The following is a 25,391-nucleotide window of genomic DNA, read 5'->3' on the forward strand; positions in this document are numbered from 1 at the left end:
GCCAAAAGGACTCTGGGTAGAAAATGCATGTGACTTCCAGGCCAAGGGAGCTGAGAAAGCCAGTGCACCTCTGCCATCTCTGTTTTCCCACCACCAACAAAAACAGAGGCTGCATGTTCCAGATTCCACAGCTGCAGGATGGAAAGGGAAGTAAGCAAGAAACAAGCATTTATTTGGCAAGCCACTGAGATTTCAAGGTTTTATTTGTTGTGGCAGCTAGGATTAATTATCCTAATGCATCTTGGAACTCTCATTCTGCAGAAGCCTTTGTAACTTCAATGCTACTTGAAGCTTGAATGTAGACTTCAACCTACCTGCCAAGTTACGATAGACCATGAGCAACTAAACATGGAGTTAACAAGGTAGATCAAGCATTAGGGTCTCCATAGGAACCATTTACACTCCTTCTATGTTCCTTGGCCTAAGCTACGTGATGTGGAAAGACAAGAAGAAAAGAGACAGTCTAGCTTCTCATAATACTCGTAGTGTTGTTCCCAGTAAGGTTTTAGACTCCTGCCTCTCCTAACCAGGATGTTACTAATGAACTGGGGTTCTATTGCTTAAAAAATTATAATTATGCCACACTGAGATTATAAAACACTGAGATTTTATACCTATGTAGAATGATGATCATTTGAACCGAGAGGATAAGAAATGAGGATTTAATTGATCCTGTGGGCTTCTACCCCAATTAGAGCAATACAGTTCATAATTAGATTTACAGCAACTTTCCCCGCCATATCCCTGCCAAAGTGCTTAGGGTCTGAAAGAGTAATTAAAAATCATCAAAGAAAATAATGCTAACTAAATCCATAGGCTAGAACTAAGATGATAGTTAGATTAATGGACATCTTAGCTAATGGTGCATTTTCTTATTCCAAAAGACCAAGGAACCTTCAGTGGTCACTCACCTTCTTTTTACTAATGGAAAAACTGAGCGACATGAAAGCTATCTGGATGGGAAACAGGGAAGACAGGCTAGACTGAAACCCATGCGGACCACTGAGTTTATTCATAGACCCGTGCTCTCTCTCCCTCCCCATGCTCTTCCCCTTCGTCTTTTTCCATGCCATTCTCAGATGTCACCTTCCAGTTCTCAGAAGCTTAAACGTTACCTTTGTTTTTTTTGTTTCTGCCTCTTTTGCCTCCACCTGATGCCTTTGAGTTACTGGGAAAGCAGCCGCACTGCTTGGTTCTCTTGTGACCTTCCTCCACTGGCTTCTTCTAGTGTCTGCTTTTGAAAGGAAAAGAGAGAAAAAGAGTGATTTACTTAATGGATCTTCCCCCTCTCTAAGACCAAGTGGAAGCTTAATTATTAAAGCCTGATGTAGCAACCTGTTAAGATCAGTTTATCCTCTTGAGAGAGTTGAGAGACCAACTCTCTCTACTAGAACCTCCCTATAAGCAGAATAACTTCTTTTAAATTGTCCATTGGTTCTTCCAGCTACCGTAACAAGCACTTCAGTTGCTTCCTCTGAATGTCACAGGCCAGAAGAAAAAAACCTGGTTAAAGAACGTTAAGGGAAAAAAAAGGAATAAGAATATTGAGCACTTGCTACACTATGGGTCAAACACAGTTTTATTTGTATTATACAAGAAATTCATCTAACTCACAAAAACTGATGAATTATAAACATAGGCGTGACATTAGTCCAAATACGGCACTTAATAAAAGTTGTCATTATGTGACATTAACACTAAAACATTACTTTGTTTATAAAGTCTTCCTCTGAGAAGATTCAGTTCTTTGATCTTCTCTGAAGTCTCATGATACCAAGAATCTTACGTTGACTATAAAGGCGTTTCTCCATTTGCAGTATTCTAAACATGACGGAAGGAATCAACATACACCATAACATAAAGGAAGCTTATTTTGCTTGGTGTTTTCTCCATACAATCAGAAAATAACTTCTATTCCTCCATGGTTCTAAAGTGAATTACATTGGGGTGGATTGGAAAGAATGTGGAACTGAGAATTGGCTGAATCTGGCTTTGTACCTTCGCCAGCTGTGTCGCTTGAAGTTACTGAACCTCTCTATGACACACTTCCTCATCTACTATAAAATGAGGAGCACGTTTCCATATTGTCTGTTTTGACCAAAAGAGCTAATATAGGATACATGCTATTTAGGATACATCCATTTAAGAAAATTTTCCATTTCTCTTACATCTCCATATTTCCATGATCCAACAATCAATGACCAGTCACATACTATATGTCAAACTCTGCCAGGCACTAGGGATACAATCTGAAAAATATTACCTTTGTCTTCTACAAGACCATAACTGGGTGGAGGAACAGTCATGTACACAAGTAACTCTAATGCAATGTTATCATTGCTATAATAGGGGGACAGTCCAAGTGCTGTAGGAGAACAAAAAGGGAAGTTAGAGTGGCCAGGAAAGACTTCAGAAAGCGTATGACATTTGACTAGTGGCTTGATAGATGAGTATTTCATATTTTTGCCTAATAACTTCTTTTTCCTCCCACCTACCACTAATTTAATGGATATTTGGTCTTCCTTCAGGATACCTTAAAAACCAGGGCTTCAGCCCACTGAACGATGGCACTAAATAAAATTTCCTTCTGACTATACAGCAGCAACCCAGTTACCAAAGTAAAAACCACATTTCATCTCTCTGTTGCTATGAGAATGGATCCAAAAAATTAAACATAATGGAATATAGATGTGGTCTGAAAATATAGTCAGTTGAAGCCATCTGAAAAGCCCATGGTTCCCCCTCTTTCATAAGGAAACTATTTTTAGAAATCTCTGAATGCCCTGTGACTTTATGGCTTCTTCTAGTTGAGGCATACAAACTCCTATACAAGGAATTCTAGCCAAAGAATTAAGCTTCAATTTCCTTTTAGGGATATTCTCAACCTATAAGGACATAGGCTGACACACCTGTGGCATGGTGGCTCAGGCATTTCTATTGGGACATCCGTAGCAGCACACTCCAACCAGCCTCTGTCACACACCCATAGCAACGCATTCAAACGAAGCCAAGTAACCTGTTTCCTTCATATCAGCAACTGCATCAGGGTCATATTGGTGCCGAAAGGTTCACAGGTTGGTGTGGCAATATGCCAAAGTGAGTACAGTAAAACCTTAAAGACATGTGCACGTGGGACCCTCTAAGGGGATCTTAGATAAAACTTAAATTACCCTTTGTATATTAAAAATAAGTCCTCCACTGGGGCAACATACAGGATGTTACCTGGTGATTCCCTCATGTACAATTTACATTTTTAAAAATTACCAATTTTAAGTATACAATTCAATACGCTTTGACAAATGGATTCAGTTGTGTGACCACCACCACAATCATGACAAAGAATATTTCCATTTTCACAACAAATTCTCTCAAACATTTTTGTAGCGTCTCCTCGCCTCAGTCCCTGGTCCCTGGCAACTACTGATCTGCTTCCTATCACTATGGTTTTGCCTTTTCTAGAACTTTATATAATTGAAATTATACAATATGAAGACTTCTGCACCTGGCTCTTTCACGTTTTAGATTTATCCATAATGTTGTATGTATCCATAGTTTATTCATTTTTATATCTGAATACCAGGTCATTATATTTATACACCACAGTTTATCAATTCACAATTTATTTATGAAACAACATTTGGGTTGTTTCCAGTTTGGGGCTACTATGAACATCTGCACGCAAGTCTTTGTGAGGACATGTTTTTCATTTCTCTTTGTTTAGTACCCAGAAGTGGAATTGCTGAGACATACACTAAGCGTGTGTTTAAATTTTTAAGAAAGTAGCAAACTGTTTTCCAAAGTAGCTGTATATTTTTGCATTCTCACCAGCAATGCTCCGGTTGTTCTGCACCCGTACCAACAACTGGCTTGTCAATCTTTTTAATTTTAGCTATTCTAGTAGGTATGTAATGGTATTTAATTTGCATTTTCTTAAGACTGATGGTAAGTATAAGATATGATTGGCATTTAATGTGCTAATAAGAAAGAATGCTGCAATTAAACAATGACACAATGCTTTCTTATCACTTAGAAATTGCATTTTATAGCCTCCCTAAAAAGCTCTCTTAGACTTATTTAAGCATAGTCTTTTTATTATAAATCCCTCATATATAAACAACAAAGGAATGTATAAGCAAAATTAATTGGTGAAGAAAACCCTAATACTTCTTCAAATTTAGAGTCCAGCTCTTCTAAATCACCTTTTGACAGTTATTGATGTTAGTGTTTTCCATATTACATGGACTTTATTTTTAATATTTATTTGTTTGGTTGCATCAGGTCTTACTTGCAGCAGGCGGGCTCCTTAGTTGTGGCATTTGAACCCTTAGTTGTGGCATGCATGTGGAATCTAGTTCCCTGACCAGGGATCGAACTCGGGTCCCCTGCATTGGGAGCACAGAGTCTTAACCACTGTGCCACCAGGGAAGTCCCGACATTGACTTTTGTGTCAACCGTGGTACTGGAAAGGCAGTCTTTTATTTTGGAAGTCTGCACCATTGTTGCTTCTGAGCTTTTTCTCCAAGCCACCAACAATACTCTGTAAATTTGATGCTGACACTTACTTGATCTTATTAGACTGGATTGAATTCCTTATTAGAAAAGATTAATATTCCTTCTTCAAATGGTTCATAGATTAAAATGGTGAAAGGTTTCAGTTGTCCAATCATGCTACCAGCAATGACAACCAAGATTGCACATGCCCAGGCAATGACAAATGAATCAGTTGTAAAATATCATCAATGGTAAGATAACACCCCAGTTTCAGAGATGTAAGAATATGTAAAAAGGTGCATCTTGGAAACATGAAATACAGTTTCAAATAAGCATACTTTTTAAAAGTTGTCTTCTTTCTTTTTTTTTTTTTTTTGCGGTATGCGGGCCTCTCACTGTTGTGGCCTCTCCCGTCGCGGAGCACAGGCTCTGGACGCACAGGCTCAGCGGCCATGGCTCACGGGCCCAGCCGCTCCGCGGCATGTGGGATCTTCCCGGAGCGGGGCATGAACCCGTGTCCCCTGCATTGGCAGGCAGACTCTCAACCACTGCGCCACCAGGGAAGCTCAAAAGTTGTCTTCTTTATCTTAGATGTGTATTTCGATACAGAAAACACACCAATAAAAGCTGAACATCCATCATTCTTAAACTGCATCATGCAATTTAGCGACTAATTAATCATAGTCTTAAAATACACTCAAAGGTTTGTTAAGTTAGTTTTCTCTCCCCAAGTAGACCACAAGTCCCTCTTTTTCAGGAACTTTACCTTTGATTCCTCTCATATTATTTATAGCATTGTTTCTCAAATTTTATGTAATGATCCATTAGAGAGTCATGAAGTCATTTTAGTGGGTCATGACCAGAACTTTTTAAACAAAATAGAATAGAATAAAAAACATAAAAGTGACATACATAGTAAAGGTAAGGGCCACTTCATAAACTTTTCAAACATTTCAAAAATGGTTTTTTTGGTCAATTATATACTTGGTTGTGATATCTAATGTATTTCTTAAAGCATGCTGTAATCAAAAATGTTTGGGAAATATTACTATAATAGCATGAGAAGCATTCATTAATATTGATTGATTGATTTTTGCAGTCAGAAGCCAATTTTAAACTTATTTAAGTGGCCCAAAATTTTGAGCCAATTCTTTAAAAGTTATTATCAGGTTGATATATTTTTACCTTCTTTCAGTGAGGGCAATATTAGAAAAAACCTTGCACTCTCTCAGTTTATATGATTACAATTTCACAATCTAACATATATCTGTTTCTAAGGGAAAGAGTTTCAATTTCTGACTCACAGATGAGATAATCAGAGTTCAGTGATCTGGATTGGACCCAGACTTTTAGGTCCTGGGTGGTTAATTATTTAGCATCCTTTCAAAACTAAGATCCTTTAAACAATTATTCAACATTTGTTTGAAAGAAAGCTCTCTCCTCAATTCTCCAATTAGTAAGTCTGGCCCCAAATCTGCAAACTCAAACCAATGGCACAAAAAACTTGATCCATCTCCCTTGAAAGCAGTTCCAGGAGTATTTATTTGCCAGTTTTTCAAACATACTATTTGGTGGGACCTCATCTCCCATGCTCATGACTTACCGAAATAGCTATCATCTCCCTACCTCCTTCTTCCAACTAAATTTGATAGTCTTCCAGGAAGAATTCTGGTACATATGTTCAGATCTATGTTCAGATCTTCCATCTATGTTACTTTTCCAGTAATGTCCTGATCAATTGGATTGCTCCAGAGCTGTCTGGCTAACTTACCTCTCACTCCCCTTAATCTAGCTCTGGCTGTAACAGAAAAGCCTCTGCCCTGGAGCCAGGAGATGTGAGTGCCTATCCTGGCCATATTGCACAACAAGTGACCTTTTCCATATCTTTGATGAATAGTTTTCATATCTGCTCCAACAGATAGGGGTTATAAGAAATGGAGGTATGGACTCAAGACCATGTCTTCCTTTTAGTCATAAAAAACTCTATTATAATAATTTTTGTTTGTTAATCCTGCGTAAGATTTCATTTGAATGAATGATTCCTTGAACAAAATAAATAAATATAGGAAAACTATTCAAGTATTTTCTGAGTAGCCCCTATGTGCCTGGTGGATACTTGAGAGCATGTTTATGTTATTTAATTTGTTAACTTGAAAGCACTACACAATGTAATATGCTTGCTTACATTAAATGGAGACAATTTTGTAAAAATATAATTTATTTTATTATTAAAATATGTCTATCAGACCTAGTATTGTTATGATCCATAAGAAGAATATAGTTGAAAACATTTGTATATTCAACTGGGAAATAAAAGCATTTTATAAAGAGAACTGAATTTCTGTAAACTATATCTCACTAAATCAAGTTAACAACATTATTATAGCATTTCCTTTCAAATAAGGAAGTGCTGAAAATAGTGAGAACAGAGCGAAATAAATAAGAATATACCAGATTATTATTATTATTATTATTATTTTGCAGTAAGCGGGCCTCTCACTGCTGTGGCCTCTCCCGTTGCGGAGCACAGCCTCCGCGGCCATGGCTCACGGGCCCAGCTGCTCCGCGGCATGTGGCATCTTCCCGGACCAGGGCACGAACCCGTGTCCCCTGCATCTGCAGGCGGACTCCCAACCACTGCGCCACCAGGGAAGCCCTATACCAGATTATTTTGACTTTTAGTACCAGCTGTCTCTTTCACAACTCCTTGAGGGCAGGAGAGGTATACCTATTATACATCAGTTTCTCTCAACAGCACCTACAATGGGACTTTATTATACATCAGCTTAATGAATGCAATGTGCCAGGTACTCAGCTCTGGGAGTTAACACCCTACTGCTCCCACCAGTATAAAGCAGAGTGACCACACGACCCTGGTTTACCCAGGACGGTCCCACTTTAAGCCTGTTGTAGGGTTATAGTACCCTTTTTCACTGTCAGAGGGTCGTGTTTTACAAGATAAATCATATGCTTGCCCTAATTATAAGCCTCACTCACATTCATTCTGCCTTTCAGCTGCTGGGGGTTTTTTTTGGCTGCGTTTGGTCTGTGTTGCTGTGCGTGGGCTTTCTCTAGTTGCGGCGAGAGGGGGCTACTCTTCACTGCAGTGCGCGGGCTTATTGCGGTGGCTTCTCTTGTCGCAGAGCACGGGCTCTAGGCGCGCGGGCTTCAGTAGTTGTGGCACGTGGGCTCAGTAGTTGTGGCTCGCAGGCTCTAGAGCTCAGGCTCAGTAGTTGTGGCACACGGGCTTGGTTGCTCCGCGGCATGTGGGATCTTCCTGGACCAGGGCTCGAACCCGTGTGCCCTGCATTGGCAGGTGGATTCTTAACCACTGCACCAGCAGGGAAGCCCTCAGCTGCTTTTAAGGTAAGAAATTCTAGAAGCTTTGACTCCAGTTCCTGATTTTATTTCACTCTGTGAGCAAGTAGAATAAGTGTAGACCTTGAGAAATGCATCCCTGTTCCACTTTCATTATAGTATTATGGAGAACTACAATCCTCTGGGGGAAAGTTTATCTTCAGGAGACTGAGCTAAAGCACAAACACACCTTGCCCTGTGAAGTCAAGGCCACCGAGAAACCTGAATGAAAGGCAAGAAATCTCAAGTTTCCACCAGAAAGAAAGAAATGATCTGGAGGGAACCTTTCACCTCAATTCTTGTGGTCCAACATTTCTATTAGGCAGATATGCCCTGTCGCCTGCTACATCCAGGGACTTACGAAAATAATCAGATCACATGTTAATCACTTTGAGTTCCATAGAAAACAGATGTCAGATAAATTCCTGGCTTTGTTAGAGAAATGTTACAAAGGCCAGACTGTAAGAGAATTTCTCACTAGTCGTAACTTCAGGGAAATTATACTAATTTAGACTTCAGTTTCCATCAAACACACATAATAATAATAATACAGTGGCACCATCTGACTCTTAACCATCTGTTCTCTCACATCAACACCGTGAAAGCGGACGGGGAGGCAACACCTCAGGGAAAATGGCGGCACACGTTACGTTAGGGAAATGCCAGCCTGGGTAGCCAAGTTCTGGACATAGAGAATAACCTTGATGAGAAATAAAGTAAAAGCAGTCTACATCATTTGTACTGATATAAATAAAGTGCCGCTCAGGGCACTGAGCCACGGACTTCGGATTTCTGGTCCTCCCTTCGACCTGGGCCTGGCAGTGATGTAAGCAGTGATGTGGCAATGTACCAGATACCCTAAGGAGGAGGTCCCAGAAAAGGAAGCATCTCTCTCTTCTTCCCAAAGTGAAGGTAATTCCTGCCCGGTTTTAGAAGTCTAAAATTAGATATAAGAGTTCTGGAGGTATTCATCTGACCCTAGGGAAAGTCTGAAGCTCAGACTCACTCAGGTGCTCTTGAGAATAAGAAATTTATAAACTTATGTCACATCGACAGGTTTATGTCACCCTGGGCCTATATAATATAGGACATATAACCCAAATTTAATTCTGGTAACAAGTTAACATACTTCCCTCCCTTTTTCCTCTTTATTACTTCTTAGCTACCCCACTTTCTTACCCAAAAGTGATGAGTCACCTCTATTTTAATTTCTCATTGGCAAAATTGGTGGGGCAGTTTGGAGTGGAATAGGGACTACATTTTGGCAACAACAGCCCAAAGTATCAGAAAAGCCCCATGTCTTTTCAGGAAGCAAGGGCATAGCTATTACCTCCTTTCCAATCATCCTGACAAAGTGATGAAATGAACCAAAATGAAAGGAATCTAAGGAACCAACATCAAAGGCAAGCTAATTCTGTTGCTACAACAAAAGACAGTTATGGTGTAATCAGAGCCATACCAGAGTCCATAAAGTACTTCATTTACCCGCAATACTCATTGCAGTTACTTCCTAGTTTCTTTTCTCTCTGTCTTCAAACTGAGTTTGGAGTCAAAGCAACTTGTCTACTCCTTTGTCCCAAACAACTTGCTCGCACCTGCTCTGCCTATAGAGAGGGCACAGAATCAGAAGCAGGGAGCCTGGGACCTAGCACACTCCCAAACTATAACCAATTGTGTGACCTTGGTACAGGCATTTAACCTCCTGGACCAGTTTGCTTCACCTGTGCCCTGAAGGCTCCATGACCTTTAAGATCCCTTCATATTCAAATATCTCCAATTCCCTAAAACTTCCTCTTTCTCTCTTTTGCATCTCCTCCTTTCTGTCTTCTTACAGTTGTGCTTGTGTTCCCAAGCTCTTATATATTTAATCATCTGGTTGAGGCAGAATAGCTTAGAGGTTAAAAAGCACAGCTTTGGCACCGGAGAAAGCAGAATTCATGGTCCAGCCCTGCTACATACCAGCTATGTAACTCTGGATAGGTTCTCTTGCCTTGTCTGTAAAATGGGATTGATAATAATATGTACCTCATAGGTCTGTGGTGAAGGTGGAAAGAGACACTGCATGAAAAATGCTTAGCACATATTCATTCAGGTCTTCAAGCACCTGGCATTTGATGGGCACAGTGCTGGCCCCTGGAAGTGCAGCGGTAATTAAAATAAACAAGGTCTCTGCCTGTACGGAGGTTCTAGTGGGGGAGTGAGCTGTACAAGATATGTGCTATTAAGGAAACGTCTAGAGAGACAAGATGCCAAATGATGTCACAGGGAAATGAATTTTGGTGGCAGCATGGCAAGAAAATCGTGCATTAAGGAGACATCAAGTATGAGTAGGGTGGGGTCAAAGAAGGGTAGGAACTAGACCCCAAGCAAAGTTAGGGGAAGGCTTGTGGGAAAACCCTAGAACTAGGAGTGACCATGACCGGAGACCCTGAACTCGGGAGGGGCTAGAGAAGTAAGCATGGGTTCCACCCTGCAGGCAGAGTAGGCACTGTTAGCTGTTGTCATTATTACTGTTCCCACAAATGTAACATATCCAAAATGGAATCTGTCTTTCCACCTAAAGCAACTCCTCCCTCCTGCCTGCCCCCATTCCTTGTCATGGTAGTGTTATTCTCCTGGTCCTCATACTTTGAAGTCCTCTTTGATGATTTTTTCTCCTTAGCTCCTTCCACTCATTTACTCTACAAGTTTTAAGTACCAACTGTACTCAAGATACACAAGCTAGTGTTTCAGCTTTTCAAAGTTTCTTCCATCCTGTGCCCTTGTTTCTGTTCCCACAGCTCCTACCCAAGGCCTTACGATCTCATGCCTCAGTTATAGCAGTAGCCTCTTCACTAGTAGCCATATCTCTATATTTAATAATCTACAAAGCCCTGCCTACATAATAAATGCCACAAAACACTACATTATTCTTGTTTTATTACTGCTAAAAAAAAAATAGTGGCCTTCTATTCATCCTTCAGATGAGAACAGTTTTCAGAGTCCTTTGAGACGCTTCCTGCCTATCCATGGGCTGCTTCACAAGGGGAAGGGGGACTTCTTTGCAAAATGATCTCATGTCCTCCAAACACATAAGATTCATTCCAGATTCTAAGTCAGTGATTCTCAACCTATGTGGTCCATTGTCACCTCAAAAGTTCTTAAAATACTGATGCCAAGGCTGATCCCTGGAGAGAACCTTAGTCATCAGTAATTTTTTTAAGCCTCCCAGGTGATTCAAATGTGCAGTCACGGTTGGGAACCACTGCTCGGTGCATTCTGCCTTGCTGTTTCCCTGCCTAGAATGCCTACTCTCCTTCTCTCCCCCACCCTATTTTCTCTGTCCTTATAAGTTCAGCAATTTGGGTTGTCCCTGTCTACTCCTGACCATCCAAATTCCACATTTCTCAAGACCCTTAGAGTATAAATGGTTTGAATCAATTGTTTTGGGAACTCCATCATAGGAAATTGTTTCCAAAAGCTTCTAAGGGGGAGTTCTAGAACTCAGTACCTCAGGTATATTGTAGAACACAAAGACTAATGTGAGCCAGTCTTGGCAACTCATCACCGTTCATGCAATTTTATCTATAGAAAAGCAAATCTTTTCCTATTGAAGAACCTAAAGACTATTAGGAAAATGTGTTCAGATTTCCAACTTGCCCTACCAAGCATGAAGCCCTTCCTGTCCTTCCTGCCCTTACCAGCTCTACAGGAGCACAGAACTCCATTTGCCTCACATCTCACATGCTGGCAGACACAGGACAAACCTTCAAGACCCTGGTGACAGCTTTCATGTCCTGAGACACCTACGAGAGCCTTCACCACCACTTGTATCTGTCACTTGGCTGAGTATATAGTATACACGCCCCATAAGTATACCAATTTTCTCCCCTCATCTTGGAATGAAGCCCTTAATACAAATGAATTTTCTACATAACCTAAGTTTACCTCTTGGAAGACACAATTCTTTCGTCTTAACCATTTTGACAGAAAGCTAGTTGAATATTATCTTCTTTTTCTTTATAATTTTTTTTTATTATTTATTTATTTAATTTTGGCTGCTTTGGGTCTTCATTGCTGCACGCAGGCTTTCTTTACTTGCGGTGAGCAGTGGCTACTCTTCATTGTGGTGCACAGGCTTCTCATTGCAGTAGCTTCTCTTGTTGAGGAGCACAGGCTCTAGGCACATGGGCGTCAGTAGTTGTGGCACGCAGGCTCAGTAGTTGCGGCTCACGGGTTCTAGAGTACAGGCTCAGTAGTTGTGGCGCACGGGCTTAGTTGCTCCGTGGCACATGGGATCTTCCCGGACCAGGGATCAAACCTGTGTCCCCTGCATTGGCAGGTGGATTCTTAACCACTGTGCCAACAAGGAAGTCCCGAACATTATCTTCTTACTTACCTTACTGAACAGAGTAAATGGATTGAAATAATTTCTTGACCACTCAGAACCATCATTATAAGCCAGCAGGAGAGCTATGTAGCATTATATAGATCCCTGAAAGGGTTTTTAAGGTATCTGAACTTTTCCTCCCATATATATTCAATTATCTCAGACATAAACACTTGGCATGAATACTGAAAGGAAGTAAAATAGGTAATGACCATCTTCCTTGTGCCTCAAAGTTTCTGTACTTGTGACCGAGTGCCTACACCTTACTGTGCATATTCTGTGTATTATGGATGAAGACCTGAAGGTAACTCCTCCTCCGACCTCCAACAGCAGGCTTACATTCAGTGACAAACATTTTTCTCATGGCTTAGAGCCTTTTTTTTTTAAACACCTTTATTGGAGTATAATTGCTTTACATTGCTGTTAGTTTCTGCTGTATAACAAAGTGAATCAGCTATATGTATACATATATCCCCATGTCCCTCCCTCTTGCATCTCCCTCCCATCCTCCCTATCACACCCCTCTAGGCGGTCACAAAGCACCGAGCTGATCTCCCTGTGCTATGCAGCTGCTTCCCACTACCTATTTTACATTTGGTAGTGTATATATGTCCATGCCACTCTCTCACTTCATCCCAGTTTACCCTTCCCAATCCCTGTGTCCTCAAGTCCATTCTCTACATCTGCGTCTTTATTCCTGTCCTGCCCCTAGGTTCATGAGAACCTTTTTTTTTTTTTTTTTAGATTCCATATATATGTGTTAGCATATGGTATTTTTTTTTTCTCTTTCTGACTTACTTCACTCTGTATAACAGATTCTAGGTCCATCCACCTCACTACAAATAACTCAACTTCATTTCTTTCTTTGGCTGAGTAACATTCCATTGTATATATGTGCCACATCTTTATCCATTCATCTGTAGATGAACACGTAGGTTGCTTCCATGTCCTGGCTATTGTAAATAGAGCTGCAATGAACATTGTGGTACATGACTCTTTTTGAATTATGGTTTTCTCAGGGTATATGCCCAGTAGTGGGATTGCTGGGTCGTATGGTAGTTCTATTTTTAGTTTTTTAAGGAAGCTCCATACTGTTCTCCATAGTGGCTGTATCAATTTACATTCCCTCCAACAGTGCAAAAGGGTTCCCTTTTCTCCACACCCTCTCCAGCATTTATTGTTTGTAGATTTTTTGATGATGGCCATTCTGACTGGTGTGAGGTGATACCTCATTTTAGTTATGATTTGCATTGCTCTAATCATTAGTGACGTTCAGCATCCTTTCATGTGTTTGTTGGCAATCTGTGAAACACAAAAGACCCTGCATAGCCAAAGCAATCTTGAGAAAGAAAAATGGAGCTGGAGGAATCAGGCTCCCTGACTTCAGACTATACTACAAACCTACAGTAATCAAGACAGTATGGTACTGGCACAAAAACACAAATATAGATCAATGGAACAGGATAGAAAGCCCAGAGATAAACCCATGCACATATGGTCACCTTATCTTTGAGGAGGCAAGAATTTACAATGGAGAAAAGACAGCCTCTTCAATAAGTGGTGCTGGGAAAACTGGACAGCGACATGTAAAAGAATGAATTTAGAACACTCCCTAACACCATACACAAAAATAAACTCAAAATGGATTAAAGATCTAAATGTAAGGCCAGACACTATAAAACTCTTAGAGGAAAACATAGGAAGAACACTCTATGACATAAATCACAGCAACATCCTATTTGACCCACCTCCTAGAGAAATGGAAATAAAAACAAAAATAAACAAATGGGACCTAATGAAACTTAAAAGCTTTTGCACAGCAAAGGAGACCATAAACAAGATGAAAAGACTACCCTCAGAATGGGAGAAAATATTTGCAAATGAAGCAACTGACAAAGGATTAATCTCCAAAATATACAAGCAGCTCATGTAGCTTACAGCCTTTTTGTTTTATGAATCATTACCCCAAGATGGCCAGAAGCCTGAAATACAGTGAACGTGTAGGAGGGACCCACTTTGGTAACAGTTACATTGCATTAATTACACAAGTAATTCTGGTCTTCTGGTGGGAAAACTGCAAGAGTCAGTGACCTATAAGTGAGTATTAGAGCTAATATCTCCACCCCTACCCTAATCATAGGACATAAAAATCTAAGTAGCCTTTGTGTTGCATTGGAAATTTGCTTGGATTTAGAGAGCCATGGGCTTAGAGCATTTCCTAAAAATTTGCTTGGCCCCCAAAATGCCTAGCTAGATCCTCGAATGTATTCCATGACCCTCATATAATAAAGGCTCATATTCCCTGGTTATAACCTTACACAAAAGCTCCTAGGGCCTTTCCAAAATACCCATCATATCCAAAATTCAGATTTAGGCCAAAGTAAGTACCCATATCTAATATGCTATCAACTGCTACAGCCATAAGGTTTATTTGCCCTATTTGATAATTTGCTGATTGTTGAAATTGTGGTAAGTATTTTAATGCATGTATTATCTTCCTACTTGAAGCTCCTGTTCTTTCTCAAAGAAAAGTAAAAACTAAAACTATTTCTGCACCTACACTGCTGTTATGGCATCTTCAGATCTGCAAATAAATTCTCATTTGTACATTCTGCTGGTGGTTTCTCTCTCTCTTTCTTTCTCTCTTAATTATTGGAAACTTGAAGTGAAAATGAATCAGCAACCATGACTGCTGCACTTAAGGAAATGTATGATCTGGTTTATAATTTATGTATTAGCTCCTGAAGGAACTTAAGTACTTAGCTCCCAATTTATGATGAAAGTATGAGTAACAGCATCTCTTAGTTTACATCTGATTCAACTTGCTCATTTTATCTAATGTCTAGATTTAGTTCTCATTCTACACTCATTTCACCAGCAGTTTAATCTCTAAAAGTGGAGCTGCAATAAAATATTTATTTTTACCCAATACCTTCTTTCTAGTTTTGAGATACACTATAGCATCGTGTCTTTGATATTCTCAGAACACACAACTGCTCTACCTGATGGTGAATAGCAATAGGCAAAGGAATTATTTTTCAGGAAACTATGAGGGAAAGAAGGAAGAGGAGGAGAGGAAACTCACATAGAGAAGCATTTTTTTAATCTGATGAATTAATAATCAACGAAATATTGTCAAACTTTTCTAAGGGTCATTATATTCTTTTCCTTCTTATCCCCACATCAAATCAAACTTCCCGGTCTGCCATATGGCCACTGAGGATGCCAGATTCCTGCTTTCATAGAAACTATTGATAGCACACCATCATCTGAGGTGTTCTTGAACACCGACTTTTCACTACTCAGCAGCATAATGGAGAAATCAAGGATGGTCCATGGAAATAGCTAATGGTCTTGTTTTAGGGCAAACTTGCTTATTCTGCAATACGTGCTTCTAAGTTTATTGGGGATAGGATGTCATTTCTTTTATGAAATGATGTTGATAATGTTTGAAAAAATAAAAGATGGGCAACAACCCCCCCGAAAAAAAAAATTCCCTGTCTGGCTTTCCAGATTTGGCATTATCTTCCCAACTAATCATATCTTCCACTTCCCCCCAGCACAAAGTGTCTGCCCCTTCAAGTCCTACACAAGCTCTGCTCACTCCCACATCTTAAACTGTGTGACTTGACCATTTAGAACGGGCGTGCGTGATTGGAAAGAACATTATGTAGGAACTGGTGAGCCTGGATTTTATTCCTTTCTTGATAATAAACTGGGTGGCCTTAGCTATGTTACTTAACCCCTCTGAGCCTTAGTTTCTTCATTTATAAAGTGAGAGTGTTAGCTTGATATGGACAGATTATAACACTACTTAGATCATTCTCTATTCCTACCTTACTAACTGAAATATCTTTTAATTCCATAGTTCTTATCATCATTTGATATAATATACATTTTACTTATTTATTTTTTCTTACACACCTCTATTAGAATGAAAGCTCTGTGTGGGCAAATTTTCTTCCCATTTTGCCCACTGCTGTATTCCCAGCACTTAGAGGAGTTCAATGCACTGTAGCCACTAAATAAATCTTTGTTGATTGAGTTAAGGCATTAAAGATTCATACATATTATTCTTCCTTAAATATGCTCTGCAAGTCAGATTCTGCTGACTACTCCAAACCCAAATCTCCCTTCCATGCACTTCTAATGCAATTACAGTTAGGGCTATGCAGTTTGGCATTTAAGAATTCTCTGAATATTCCAGATATATAAGCACCAACTTTTTAAGTAGAGAATATACATTTCTTAGGGCCAAGTGCTATGCCTCATCTGTCATATATTTGCTAGGTATATGATTGATTAAACTGATGGAAAGTGTCAGCCTTGCATCAGGAAACTAACTCAAGTTTTAGCCATCTGCACCTCATGGGGGCTCATGGGGGTGATAAAACCGCTCAAGATACATCTCTGCAAGCAGAAAAGGAGAAGTCAACATTTCCTTTGCCAGTCACTGTCCATGAAAGCATATAATAGTATCTGCTGGTAGTAGAGAGACTACACAGGGCAGAGGGAGTTTTTTGGGGAAGAATCAGAATAAAAATGACTGGAAGGACCTTTCAAAAAGAAGAAAGAATTGGTAGAGGACTTGAATTCAATTTTAGTGATAGAACAGAATTAGAATTTATAGAGATAGAATAGAAAGTAGAATTTAACAGATAAAAAAGCATCTTAGACATTGTCTCTTACCCTGTTTGTCTGAGAAAATGAGGATAACAGAAGTGAAGTGACTTGCATAAATGCACACAGATTATTAGTGAAAGTACCATGAAACACTGCTCATCAAAATCTGATCTGGAAAATTGAATTTTCTTATTAAGGTTTTACAGGAAATGCATTTGATTTGTTGCTATGACCAAAATGCTTTCTAGAATATACCTGCAAGGTTATACAATATATTGGGACATTTTACTTCTAAGTATAGCTTACTTTAAGTAATTAAGTCTGCCTTGGATATTTTAGGGACATGTTACTGAGCATCAACTATAACTGTGGCATATTAACAATGTGAAAATTATAGGAGCAAGAACTTGCTAGGCTATGACAATGGATTTTGGGATATTGGTTTTTATAATAAATTGTTTTCTCTGGATTTGCTTCTTTCTCCTAAAAATCAAATGCTAAAAAACCCAAAACCATTGAATTAGAAGTCTAAATTAGTTCACTCCCAGTTCTTTAGTTCACTGTATAATCACAGAACAGGATTTTTTAAAAATATGAATTAACTATATCATTGCCCAAACTCTGATTTTGCTTTTATGAAGAGGTGTTGGTGAGTTAGTGAAATAGATCCTTATTGACTATGCTTCTATTTCCATTGCAGAATCATAGAACATTGGATTAGGAAGAGAATTTAAAGAACACCTTGCCCTATCCCCTCACTTACCCATGAGGGAATGGAGGTCCAAAGAGGTTGAGTGACAAGCCCAAAGCTATACAGCCAGTTAGTGTTAGGACCTCTCATAAAATCCCAGTGGTTAACTTCAGGACTGTAACCAAAGAAAGGTATCCTAGCTGCTGGAGGAGGAAACCTCCCACAGGCTTCCAGTATCTCTCAGTTACTATAAGTCCAGACCCATGCACACAACTTCCTTATGATTCCATAGACCTATTGGTGAGAATGTACTCCTTAATTGCTGGACATTGCCCTGTTGGCCCTAGAAAGGTGGCCAAGTGAGGGTTCCTGATGTCCTGCCGAGTCTTCCATCCTTTCTGTTAAGTGATCCACAGCATGGAAGCCACACCTGAAAAAAAGCTCGTTCTGTGCCCTAATCAAATTTCTGATGTGATTCCTTACAAGGGAACTCTGATCAATCCTGTCTGGACTTCACTTTAATCTGCTCATTTTTTGAGCATTCATAGCACATAGTACTCACTGTAAAAGACCGAGGGAGCCACAGTTTCTGAATGAATGGATGCCGTTGTTGCTATGCTGGTAAACTCTCTCAGATTTGGCCTGGGAAGCATGCATTTTAATGTCCCAGGTTAAAATTTACTTTACTTGTGGAATGCATTCATCAATGACATAATTTTATTTTGCTTGTTTAATTGAGTAACATCACAAGTGTGGGAGACAAATACATTAGTTGGGTTGGGATTCAGGAAAGTGTCTACATCTATTTCAGGGAACTAATAATGACATCTAAAAAAGCAAACACTTACAGAACTTAGGATGCACTAGGCACTCTTCTAAGAGCTTTACACTGTTAGTTCACTTAATCTTCAGAAAAACCCTAAGAGGTAGGTATTAATATTATCCCATTGTACAGATAAGAAACTCAGCACAGATACAGTAACTTGCCCATTGTCACATGGCTAGTAAGTGGCAAGGCTGGGATTGTGAACCCAGAAGTTCGTATTTTCACCACTATGCTATACCTAACACAGGAAATTTGAGAAAAGAAATTAAAACAACCTTTTAACCTCCATTTTCTAGGCATTTCAGGTTAAAGTATTTGGGGATCTGAGATAATTATTTGGACAACTGACCTAAGAGCTAAAGGTTCAACCATGCAATCACCTGATAATTTTTATCATAATTCAGTTTACATTTTCACAGTTTTACAAAATAGAGTCAAATGTATGAGAACATTTCTATACTACTTGACCTTGGTAAGTAAAATACGTCACTAGCTACCTACTATATGCCAGGCTTTGGAGCAAAAACCATGAATTAGTCACAGTTCTTCTCAAGAACCTTACTGTCTTATTGGTGGAGACAATATTTAAACATAGAAAAAATGCAACAACATGAGCAATGCATGGTACATGTCAAATTGGGAGGCTGACAGCAAGTGCAAAAAAAAGATCCTTCTAGAAATAATTTGACATTCAGCATTCCAAACACTAAAGAATCTAAAAACCTCCTGGAATACTCAAAGTTAGAAAATTGTGAAAAGTTTCTTATTTTCTATTATAATTTGTGGTGCTATCACTTTTCAATTCTTCGTAAAGTCAAATAAACATTTGCTTAAATATACACTCATTAAAATACTTTGATTAGGATTTAAAAGGATTTTGGATTGGATACCAGCTGAATATTTTCTTTATTACTGAATAACGTCTTCTATTAAAGCTTCAGTGTGTTTAATGTTTATAGTTTCTTTTCATGTCTGCTTTTCTTTAAAAAATAATAAACATAAGTCCCTTGACTATAATGGTAGCAAGTTTTCAAAATAAACCATACAAATACCAGAAATACCAGCTTTCTTAACAAGAAAATTTCCCTCCCCTGTAAATGAGCCATTTCTTGATCGTTCTTCACACATTAAATATGATCCCATTGTATGTAGAATGTGTAGACTAACTTTGTTTACATCTCAATTTAATTTTCAGTTTTAATTTTATTTTGCACAATGGGTTAGGGATTATCCATTGTTCTTCAGTAAACTACAATTCGTTTGAACAGTTACAGTCATTTTCATTCCCAACTCATTCTCACTGAAATCTGTAAGAATAACAACAAGCTCTGGGAGAATTTATCCATTGTTATGGAATGAATTGTGTCCTCCCCCCCTAAATTCATATGTTGAAGGCTGAACCTCAGAATGTAACTTTAAAGAGGTAGATAAGACCTTTAAAGAGGTAATTAGGTTAAAGTGAGGCCATTAAGGCATGCCTTTATCCAACGTGATTGGTGAACTTATAAGAAGAGGAGATTAGAACACACCAGGGATGTGCACCCACAGAGGAAAGACAACATATGGACAATGTGAGAAAGAAGGCAGCCGTCCACAAGGCAGGAAGAGGGCCCTCACCAGGAACTGAGTCTGCTGGCACCTATACCTTAGACGTCCAGCCTCCAGAACTATGAGAAAATAAATTTCTGTTGTTTAAGCCACAGTCTGTGGCAACCCTAGCAAATTAACATACTCATTTTGAGAGGCTCACCTTCCTCTCCAACAAAGCCAATTTCTTAGAGTCAGCACTTCAAGAATTCTGGTTTGTACATATTATCTCATTTTCTACCTTCCTCTCTGTCATATTTACTCTCCTTTTCTCTACTCAATCAAGCCTAATTCTAAACTATAACCCTGGTGACAGGGTCATTTCTGAAATACATGCAAAAACTGACAACCTTTTTATTTTTAGCAACGACAGTATACAGAGTCAGAGCGTCTCTCCAAAATTAAAAACATTTTTAATTTTGAGAGCCACTAGTTTTTGTCATCATCATTTTCTTAAAAATGTAATTTGCATCAACAATTTTTTAAAAAAATAAGACAATGTGAGTATATGTAAAGTTAAAAGTGGAAGCTGACCATTCACCAAATCCTTCTCCAAAGAAATATTCACTGTTGACAATTTGGCGTGTAAATGCCCTGCTTTCTTTCTTTCTTTCTTTCTTTCTTTATTTATTTATTTATTTATTTATTTTTTTGGCTGTGTTGGGTCTTCGTTGCTGTGCGCGGGCTTTCTCTAGTTGCAGCGAGCAGGGGCTGCTCTTCGTTGAGGTGCACAGGCTTCTCAATGCAGTGGCTTCTCTTCATTGAGGTGCACAGGCTTCTCTGCGGTGGCTTCTCTTGTTGTGGACCACGGGCTCTAGGCGCACAGGTTTCAGTAGCTGTGGCACGCGGGTTCAGTAGTTGCGACTTGCAGGCTATAGAGCGCAGGCTCAGTAGTTGTGGTGCACAACTTAGTTATGCTTAGTTGGGCTTAGTTGCTCCACGGCATGTGGGATCTTCCCGGACCAGGGCTTGAACCCGTGTCCCCTGCATTGGCAGGCAGATTCTTAACCACTGCACCACCAGGGAAGCCCTGCCCTGCTTTAAATGAAGGAATCTCCTCTAAAACACATTTGCAATACTTGTACAGGCTACCTCCTTATTCTGTGAGCACCACTCTAGCAAATGTCTCACTCCTTGGAAGAAAAGATACCGTCTTCGTTTCTGGGGCTGGAGACCCAAGTCATGGCCTCACAACCTGGATATCTGCCAGCAAGAGCAGAATATCAGCCTTTGCAAACAGCCTTCCTTACAGTCCTAATAAAAGAAGCCCAGAATTGCTTAAACATTAGATAAGTAACTGTTCAGATTTATTTGTTCCTGATACAATACGCCAACCCTTGCAGTTGAAAATTAAACGATAATATACTTCCCCCTCTGTTCTACACAGCAATAACCTGTTTCCCTGGTGGATAATCAGAGGCCAAAGGGTGGGTAATTTATCACAAAAGAGAAATGGGAGGATTGCCAAAAGTAACAAAGGGGCAGTGATAACCTTGCTCCTACTATAGGGCACTGGTTTAATTAAGGCGAAGTTAATAAACTTTCCCAGCAATGTAAGGTCAAGTCCAGTCTTCTCCTTAAAGCCAAGGCAGCCAGCCAGATCACAAAAAATAGGAAGTAATAGATATCATGTTAATCACCTTTTTTTATGGTCAAGAGCTATATTCCTGGGAATCAAAAGACTAGTATATTATAATCTAGTTGTTTTCTCTAAAACTCTCTAATAATATTTCATACAATTGTGCAAATTAACGTGGGCCATATTCTCAGAAACTAAAAGAAAGACAGGTTTCAGGAAAAAGATGCAAAGTTAGTAAGAAAATTAACTTCTGTCTGTTTTTTTATTAAAGTTAATTTATAGGCTATTTTTCATGAGAATTGTATATGTATGTGTGGGTGTGTGTGGGTGTGTGGTTAAATGTTTGAAACCTCTGTGCTCATTCTCATAATCATGTGATAGCTGAGCCTGTTTAACAAATTGCTGGAGATGACCCTGAGGAAACAGAAAGTAGTATTAATAAGTAGATAGGGAGGTAATGCAAATTTTGTAGCTGCTAAATTTTGGTTGCAGGTTCAAACTTATATACATGGAAAGGGTGACTGTGGTTGTACACACAAAATGAAACAAAAGAATTCAAAGTCTATGTTTGGATAACTAATGTGAAAATATGTGTAATGATATATATAATGAAGAGATGAATTACACTGTGTGGGGTAGGGAGGACACATCCTTAAGGACTATAGCAAAAACAGCTAATATTTATTAAGTGCTTATTATATACCAGGCATTATTAACTATTTAACCCCCACTACAGCCCTGTTAGGTAGATTCTATTATTGTCCCCATTTTACTGATGAGGAAATCAAGTTCCAGAAAGGCTAAGTGACTTGCCCCAAGTCACACCATTAACAAGTGTGGGTTCAGTTGGTGAGTTGGCCATCTGATCCCAAGTCTCATTTTATTTTCAGGTCTTGGAATCCCAAAACTGAAAAACACCTTAGAGGTATACTATTTCAGTCTTCCACCAAAAAATTGAACAGGAAGTCCCCCAGCCTCCCACGGGATAGCTCTTCAGAAAGAGGAAGCTCACTGAGGAAACCCTTGTAGGAGCAACTCTCTTAGAAATTTCTTCCTTCTAGTTTGAGTGGTACTTTTTTCCCCTGCAACTTTCACTTATGCATTCAGTGTCTGGTCTGCACCCTACCCCTAGCGGAGCTAATCCCCCCATTCACAAGACAGCTTTTTTTTTCATTTTATTTTATATTGGAATATAGTTGATTAACAGTGATGTGTAAGTTACAGGTGTACAGCAAAGTGACTCAGTTATACCCATACAAGTATATTAATTCTTTTCCAAATTCTTTTCCCATTTAGGTTATTACAGAATACTGAGATGTATCCCCTATGCTATACAGTAGGACCTTGTTGGTTATTTATTTTAAATACAGTAATGTATACACACACAAGACAATATTTGAACATTTGTGGAAGACTCTCACATTACCCCTTGAGACTTCTTTTTACTACATACTGAAAGTGATTTTCCCCTGAAAACAAACCAGATCACATCATTCTCTATTTGAAATGTCTGTTGACTCCTCCTTGCCTGTGAGATCACCAAATTCCAAATTCCTTTGCGTGGCATTCATATGCCATGGCTCAAACCAAACAGGAGTCTATCTCCTACTTACATTCAATCTAAGATGGATGTCCCTTATCCATGGGCACCTATGCTCCAAAAGGTAATTCAGGAACCCAGGTTTTGTCCATCTCCAACAAGTGGCTTCTAAGGTTGCCATGCATATCTACAGTGAGATGGAGATTAGCATGTAGGAGATGGAGACCTAGAATGGTGCGGATCACTTCCAACCACCTGGCAATTGTGAGGACTCTACCACATGGCTTCATTTAAGTGCAAAGGAAATGGCTGCACTCAGGAAGAGGAAGAAACAGCCCGGTGAGCAGCCAGCCCCTCTCTGGTGATCGTACCTTCTCTTTTCTGCCTCATGTGCCACCACTTTTCCTTAAGCAACTATATACAAATCTAACCCAACTTCCTATTATTCTAAAGCATGTCAGGTCCTCACTTTGCTTTATGCATGCTGCTTTGCTACACCTAAGTTCCCTTCTTTGTTTTGTAAAGTCCTATTCATACTTCAAGTCCTAGTTCAAATATCACTCCCACTCTTCCCCATCTCTCATTCCCCCAACAACTAGTGTTATTTTCTGACCCCGCTGTGGTCTCACAAAACTTGAAACATTTATGCATTGTCAATTTTACACATCTATATGCATATACATAAAAACCCCACTGTATCATATTCGTGTTCGTGTTCTCTCCGTTATCTTTAAAACTCTCAATTTTCCTTTTTTCATCTCTGTAGGCCTTCAGTATCTCTTACCTGGACCATCGCAAAAGCCTCCATACTGATCTCCCCTTCTGACCATCTTACCACCCTCCACACAGCTCCTGGAGTAATTTATCAAAAATGCAAATCATGCCATGGAATCCACCTCCTACTGAAAACCTTCTAAGACCCATGGCCTAGAGCAGCTACTCTTAAAACTCAGGGATCCTTGAGTCCCTCCTCCAGAGAGTTTCATGCTGCAAGTCTAGAGCAGCATGCAGAAAGCTGCAGTTTTAATAAATGCCCAAATGATTTCGATGTAGGAGGTTGGTAGACCATATTTTGAGAAATAATGAGTTACAGGAAAAACCCCAAAGTCTTGACATGTCACATGTTCTACTAATACCAAGTCATGTGTATGTCCCTGGAGATATGTTACATTTTGGGTCCACTGTACTTCCGCACACACTCTGCCTTATACTTAGATTGCTCCTCTCTGTGTGGTCTCCCTAATGGATTTTGATTCATTCTTGAAAATGCCCCTTAGGCCTCATTCATCTTGCAGCCTTCCCAGTCCCTCCTTGCCCACACAGAATTAATCTCTTTCTCCATATAATTTCTGTGCCTTGTAAATAGTTATGTTTCTACATATATCACATTGGCAGAGATACCACCAGCCTGGACTGAGAGGGACAGAGAGAGTGAAAAATGAAAAAAAGGCCATTAGACCCCCAAACTTCTACGAGCAGGAAGCGAGCTGCAAAAAACTACTCAGGTGGACTTCCGTGGTGGCGCAGTGGTTGGGAATCCACCTCCCGGTGCAGGGGACACGGGTTCAGGCCCTGATTCGGGAGGATCCCGCATGCCGCGGAGCAACTAGGCCCGTGTGTCACAACTACTGAGCCTGCACACCACAACTACTGAAGTCCATATGCCTAGAACCCGTGCTCCACAACAGGAGAAGCCACGGCAATGAGGCCGCGCATCACAACAGAGAGTGGCCCCCACTCACCGCAACTACAGAAGGCCCGTGTGCAGCAGCAGAGACCCAGTGCAGCCAAAAATAAATAATAAATAAATAAATTTATTAAAGAAAAAAACAAAACTACTCAGCTGCAGATACATACTACCTTTCACTAAACAAACAAAACCAATGGCTCACAGGTTGGAAATAAGAGCAGAGGGTGGAACCAAGAGCCATGAATAATTATTTCCATGCGTTGCTTCCTAATCAAGAACTTCAACCTGTGTCCAGCTGGATTTCAGAATTGCCATGGACCAAGCACTCCTGTGCACACTACATGTTCCCCTTTCTTAACAGGGGGGTCTACAGTGGTTACACCAGGCTCATCTCGCCATTGCATGTTGGCTGCAGGAGGAGTAGATAACATGTCTCTTCAGTTTATACATCTTCAGATCAAGGGGAATGGTATTAAAGGGGACTACACCCAAGGAATCTCTCCACACTTGGACCTGATTTTGAAGCCAACATCGTGGATTTTAAGCTGATAATTTAAGTGAATGAGACTCTTCGGGGGTAAGGGGAAGAGTTCAGTATATTTTGCATGTGGAGACAGTAAAAGTAATTTGTGGCCAGA

At 39.7% G+C, this 25,391-nt stretch overlaps 1 long non-coding RNA gene across 1 annotated transcript in view; it reads right to left on the reverse strand.

The window, feature by feature from the left end:
• Positions 1 to 25,391, reverse strand: part of LOC141278271 (uncharacterized) — a 123,854-nt gene that overhangs the window by 73,041 nt on the left and 25,422 nt on the right. The window contains exon 2 of the long non-coding RNA XR_012330662.1: positions 1,116 to 1,231. This is a non-coding gene — a long non-coding RNA (uncharacterized lncRNA). The remainder of the gene's footprint in view (positions 1 to 1,115; positions 1,232 to 25,391) is intronic.

This window comes from Tursiops truncatus, chromosome 3 (genome assembly GCF_011762595.2).
Source record: "Tursiops truncatus isolate mTurTru1 chromosome 3, mTurTru1.mat.Y, whole genome shotgun sequence".
Taxonomy (NCBI): Eukaryota; Metazoa; Chordata; class Mammalia; order Artiodactyla; family Delphinidae; genus Tursiops; species Tursiops truncatus.